At 57.3% G+C, this 6181-nt stretch overlaps 1 long non-coding RNA gene across 2 annotated transcripts; it reads left to right on the forward strand.

Annotated features, from left to right (window-relative positions):
- On the forward strand, positions 1–6068 carry LOC102751620. 2 transcript variants are annotated; one of them, XR_435768.1, is made up of 3 exons: positions 1–78; positions 185–345; positions 5333–6068. It is a non-coding gene; the product is annotated as an uncharacterized LOC102751620 (long non-coding RNA). The 2 variants fall into 2 exon arrangements; XR_435767.1 differs by having other exon boundaries at positions 7–345.
- Positions 6069–6181: the final 113 nt, after the last annotated feature.

A 6181-nucleotide genomic window follows, 5' to 3' on the forward strand; every position in this document is an offset into this window, starting at 1 on the left:
TAATGGGCAGCTCCCAGCTCGCCGCCCCCAGCCCCCCACCTCCGCGGCTAGTCCCCTCCCTCGATTTCGATCCGAAGGGTAGCTGGACTTTTATTCTACGTTTGCTATCTGCCGCCTCCCTCTTTTTTCCCCTCCTGTCGTCCTTCCTTTTCCCAGCTCGAAAATAAACTGAAACCTTTTGCAGGAGGGTGCGTGTGAGGAACAGATGGAGGTGGCGTTCAAACGGAGCACCGGCGGACTCTGGACCACAGCCGGACTGTCAACACCAGGGGTGCACAGGGGCCTCGAACACCCAATATTCTCTCCTCCTCAGTAATTGAAATCTCTCGCGGGGCGGCCGCCAGGGTAAGGAAAGGTGGGGGGTCGGGTGGCTGGAGGAAGTCCGCCCGCCCGATTGGATTTCCCGGGATTTGGCGGCGGAGAAACCAGAAGCTAGGTGGGCAGCGGTGGCGGTTTTGCTCCGAGTTATGCGCTGGGCTCCCCGCCCTTCCCGGCCACGTGACGCCCGGGGACTCTCAGATTGGGGCAGGATCGAGGGTCACATGTTTCCTCTGTTTCACACTCAGCCCCCACTGCTTACTCTCCCCTGCCATCCTCTCCTCTCCTACCCGCTCCCCCCACCCCCCGCCAAGTTCTTCGGGCATCTCCACCCCTCCATCAATTGTCAATGTTCCTCGACCGCAATCAATCAGTTATTTGTCAGCTCTTGTCAATCCACCCGTGATTTATGTCAGCTTTTGTTGCTGATTACAAGGCGGGTGCGACTTGAAGGGAAAAAGAGAGGGAGAGAAAGAGAGAGGAAGGAAGAGATCCAGGGGAAACCGGAGGAGGAGGAGAGGGGAGCCGCCTCACGGGATGGGAGGGAATGGGGGCTCTGAGGGAAAAGAATGGAAGAGGGGAGGGAGGCGCTCAGTGTCAAGAAAATGAATAGTGAGAGTAAAGTGCGCAGGTGCGGCCAGGGTGCTGAGAGGGGTGCGCAGGCCTGGGGTGCGCGCCTCTCCCCTCTCGGTGTCGGAGTCAGAGATGCACCCTTCCACTTTGGGGGCTTAGGTCTATTGGGGCCTCGGAGTTCGGAATGGCCTCGGGTACCCGAGACGGGCGGCGGTGATGTCTAAAATCGGAGATTTTTTTCTCTCCCCTGGAATATTCCCTCGGGGGCACGTAGTGTGCGGACTCCAGGCTGCTAGCCTGCTGTGGACCCCACCCTCCGAAGTGCCCTGACCCCAAACGCGGCGACTTCTTCCTAAGACCACGTCACCAATGGAACCTTGAGTCCTGGGGGTCAATGGTGGGGTATCCCTCTCAATTCCCTGAACCCCGGGCGTGATGGTTAGGGCCTAGAGGCTGCGAAGAAGAGGCCTGACCACGGGTGTATCCGGGAGAGATGTCTCAGACTCACTCTGGCCGCTTCCCCAATCCTTGCGCACGGTGCTCCATCCTCGCGGGCTTGGAAGCCGGGGTTACTCCGGTCTGCTCGCTCGAATTTATGGAACGCGTAGCCGGGACTGACCTGCGCGGGGAGAGCAGAGCGAAGGAGCGAAGGAGGGCGGGGGAGGCTGCCTGTGGGAACTCGGGCTCTTCCAGGGAAGCGGAGCGGGACAGCCGCGTTCCCCTCGATTTGCACCGTCACTCGGCTGTTTGGAAGGAAGAGGGGAGGCGCTGTGCGTGTTTCCGTGTACCTGATTCTGCGTACACAAGTGTGCATGCATGACCGTGCCGCTGTGTGAGTTGTCAGGGCTTTGATAGCGTCTGGATCGAGTTCGGGGGTCACCTTCAGAAAGTCGCAGAAATTGGAAGGTGGGGGGCGAGAGGAGAACACACATCCCCTTACTCGGAAGGACTTGGAAGACTTTGAATCTCCCCTCCCCCACTTTTCCGCCCCGACTCTTCTTTTGTTGTCAATCCTTTTGATAAATGGCGGGGCAGGGAGCGCTGGGAGCCTTGAGCCAGTCTGTACCCGCGCGGGGGGCGTAGGCCGGGCCGGACACCGGTTTCACCCGCGCTCTCCAGGCGCAGAGCCGCGCAAACGCGGGGGCCGGATTTCGGACCTGCCCTCAACGGGGCTCGCCCTCTCCTCTTTAACCATCCCATTCCCCTCTCCCCCATTTTTGTCTCTGTCTCCCACTCCGAACAGGTACCGAGAACTTTCCGGGGTGAGTTTTAGAATTTTCTTGTAGGCATTCACTTTCTGCGTTTTAATCTTATCCCTTGATTCTTCAGGTTGGTAAACTTCATGAGATGGCAACTTGACTACAGATAATTAGAAGAGGCGAGTGAGGCGTTGTGTATTTGGGGCTGCTGTCTGTCGGTGTGTGTATGTGTGCGCGTGTGTAGGTGTAAGAACACACCTGCGTTCAGGGGGTTTGGAGTGTCTGTGCGACAGCCGAGGAGGACGAGTTTGGGAGGTGGTGGCGAGGTCACAAGCAAGGCTGTGAAGGTTGTCTTGATCATCTTTGGGTAGCAAGTCCCAGTGAGTCCTAAACTGTCTCTGAAGAGCAGCGCCTTTGTGAAGTCGCCTGTATCCTGCGGCTATGTTAGTGTCTGTGTCATTGAGTGCGCGGCTGTCGAGGTGTCGGCCTGGATCAGCTGTGGAGCTCCCGGCTCGGCGAGCTCAGTTAGGAGCCGGGTGTCGCCAGGCCTCCCCTCGAGGCCCAGACATTGAATGCTAGGGGCGGTGGCCATAGCTGGAGGTGAACACGAGAGTGCCCTCCCCTACCCCCAGACTCAGTTCCTTCCCTCTTCTGGAATTGGGTGCGGCAGCCCCAGCACCCAAAGCGTGGGGAAACCAGAGAGTGGCCCCTGTGTCCCTTGGAACGGGCGTGCCACGGCACGGCACGGGCCAGCAGGGCGCTGCGCGCATAAGGGTCGTGGTCCGCGCGCACTCGCCCTTCCCCAAACCCAAGTGCCTGGGTTCCCCAAACCCAGGCCTTCGCTCCCGGGCTTTCCGGAGGATCCGGCATCTGAGCAGGCGCATCTCGCCAGGGAGGCCAAATCCTCGAAGGCCTTGCGGACCGGTGGGGGTTTATTAATTACTCGGCGCTAGGCATCCTGCCTCCCACCCCCAGCGGCGGTTGGCGTGGGTCTCCTGTGGATTTTATTTGCACACAATGGAAATGATTTGTCTTCTCTGAAAAAGGAGTGGGCATGGCAGAGAGCTGAGGAGGGGGTGGGAGGAGAAAGAAGGGGAGAGAGTTGAGGCAAAAAGTTTGAAAATGCCTTGAACTATTCACTGTCGAGATGGCTAATCAGTATTGAGGCCGGAGGGCAGGCGGGCCGCCTTTCACCGCCGCTTCCCTTTCATCTCGGGCTCGGCGGAGGCGCTCAATTAAAAGCCTATCAGTTTGTAAGTAAATCAACGCCTATCAGAGTTGTCACATCAAACAAAACGATTATTATTGCAGCCCGCCTCCCCTATTAATCTCCCTCGAAGATAATCCGCCTGACAGGTCAGACCCGGCGAGCTGGAAAGCCTGGCCCAGAGCGCCCAAATAGTCCCGGACTGGCGCGCGCCCCTGGGGGCCTCCCCACCCAGTACGGCCCCGCCTTGTGGTCCCCAAGGAGTGGGGAGAGCAGAGAGCGCGCGGAGGCCGCCGGACTCGGGGCTGACCCTCCGGACAGGGAGCAGGGCCTAGATTCCGGGGCTGGTAGGGGAAGGTTCCGGGTGGCCTTCCCTCTTCTCGAGACCTTGAAGGTACCCACCTTGCCTAAGCCAAAGCCTGGCCGGTTCCTGGAGTCTCGCCACGGCCTGCACTCTTCTCGGTTCCTCCCCTGGCTCTCTTTCTCTCTCCCCCGCCCCCCTATCTTCTCTTTTTTTGTTTCCTCTCCGGCCTCTCTCTTGTCTCCCTAATCTTTTTCTTCTCTTCCCCCGCCCCTTCCTCCCCCCCGCACCCCCCGCCAAGGAATATTTCCTATTCTCGCCCTCCTCTAGGTGTGCCGTACCACTTCGGCGCGGTCCCACTCTCTGAAGAAGGGCATTCTCAGGGCCCGGGTTATTCCTCTGCGCCAGGGCTCCCTAATGAGTGTGTGCCATTTCCAGGACCCCATGACAAACTTCTTTCTAATTTTTTCCTCAATCAGGAGCTCTCAAAAAGTCTATGTCTGTTTAAGGTTTGGTTGCATTTTGGATGGGTGAGAAAATAAAGAGAGACCAGGGCATGAGATGGATGGACACTTGCAAGCACCCCATTGTGGAATTAGTATTTGGTCTTGGAATTTCACTGCTGCAATGTCTCTGGTCTCTGACCCCGCTGCCGGCATTGCTTGGGCATTGCAAATACTCGGAGACCCACCAGGCATCTGACCTCAGCACTGATCCTGTGAAGGGGTACCTAACATTTCAGAAGTAAATAACCCAGACAGCTGCTTCTGTGGCCTCAAACTGGCCCTCCGCAGGCCAGGTGGTCTTGATAACCTTCTGGGAGTGAGATCACGGCCTTCTTTCAGGTGTTCTCTGGTTTTGCCCTCTGGGACGCCTGGGAACCAAGTGCGACCTGCCTTTTTCCACACGCTTGCTCCAAATCCATAGGCCCAAAAGGCTACTGCCCTAGCTCCGTGGAACCAGAATTCAGAGGTGGATCAAGTATTTGAGGGGGAAGGGCTGCCCATAGGCCCCCAGGCCCTGCTATCCTGAGCCCCAGGAAGGCTCCCTCACAGCTCATCAATCTGGGAAGGACACTTCACTGCCCCCCCTCCCCCAAGTCAAGGCAGTGTTAGGGGTCTGGGCCCAGCTTCTCCCAGCAGTCATATGGGAGTGGAGTCTGAGCCCCTCTCAGGGGGCTGGGCGCCAGAGATGCAGGATCGTGACTTCCCCATCCTGGGTTTCCGAAAGCCCCTCAATTTGTGTGTATTTTCCACAGCCGACCTGGTAGGAATATTTATTTCTACACACACACAAATATTGTAGCGGTGTAATGGCTCAGTTACCTGTGCGCCTGTTTTTCTTAAATGTTTTTCACCTCTGCCATGCCGCAGATATTTAAAGAGGCACACATACTGCACCCCTCGATGATGTGGAACTCACTCTGGCTATAGGAAATATTGGGCTGGGTGGTTATTTGGACATAAGTACTATCTCGAGCCCAGATTACACCCAGGCAGAGGCTGTAAAAAGACCCTTGCCGTAGAATTCTTCCAACTTCACTATATGTGCACACACTGGGAATTTAATATTTTATATCCCTCTAAAGATCTAAATATTCAGATGTTATGTTACATGCCCTTGAGCCGGAAGCAATCTTCCGTTCACACTGGACGTGAAGCTGTTTGTATAATTTTCATCTCCCTGCACCACACATGAATCTTGATCGTATAAATTCAACCTTGTCATTTTTAGAATCGACGGGATTTCTCTGGCTGCGGTTTGCACTGCCTCTATCCGAATAAATCCAGCTCGCTGCCAACGGGCAGGGAACGCCTCCTGGTTCTCCTGTACGCAGACGCATCGGCCTGGAACGCGACCCACCGTGGCCTCTCGTGCTCGTGAGGCGGCAGGTGGGGCCTTCCAGGGAGATTGGACGATCAGCGCCCTGGGGCCGAGGGGCCCCTTGCTGCCCCGCTGTGCCTAGCAGCCCCCACTTCTGGTGGATGCTTCAGGAACCCACCAGTCCGAGCCCGAGCCCGCCCGCGGCGAAAACTGAAAGCAAATTCGGCGGGAGAGGAAGCCCGAACTTTCTTCCATGCAAGTTTGCAGCGGAGAATTGGCGGAGGCTTTGGGAGGTCAGCGCGACAGCGTGTTGCGAGAAGGTGGGGCTGTAGGCGAGGAGGGCCAGGGGCAGCCTGCAGAGCGCGGGCCCGGGCGAAACGCTAGGGAAGGTGCCTCTCCTCCTTGATGTCTCGCCAGCTCCTTGGCCGGTCTGTAAAAACAGTTCCCAGGGTGCCGCGGGCGTCTAGGATGTGTTCGCGGGGACTGCACCGGGGAGGAGCTGGCTTTGTGAAAGTTGCAGGAAGAGCTTTCGGAGAAGCGTCCGCCCAGCCGGGCGCAGGAAAGCTTGGGACCAGTTAGCCTTACCCCGGGCGAAACGGTCAGAAACCCTCTTGGGGAAGGGGGTGGGGGGAGTCCATCGGTGGGGGAAAAAAAGGAGAAATATGTAAAACTTTAGGCAATAAAAAAATCTACAAAAAAAATCCTCTTGGGGAGCCCTCTGTCCAGCCCGCTCCCCTCACCTCGAAACCGCGAGTAAAT

The sequence above is a fragment of the Myotis davidii genome, unplaced genomic scaffold, assembly GCF_000327345.1.
Source record: "Myotis davidii unplaced genomic scaffold, ASM32734v1 scaffold800, whole genome shotgun sequence".
Lineage (NCBI taxonomy): Eukaryota > Metazoa > Chordata > Mammalia > Chiroptera > Vespertilionidae > Myotis > Myotis davidii.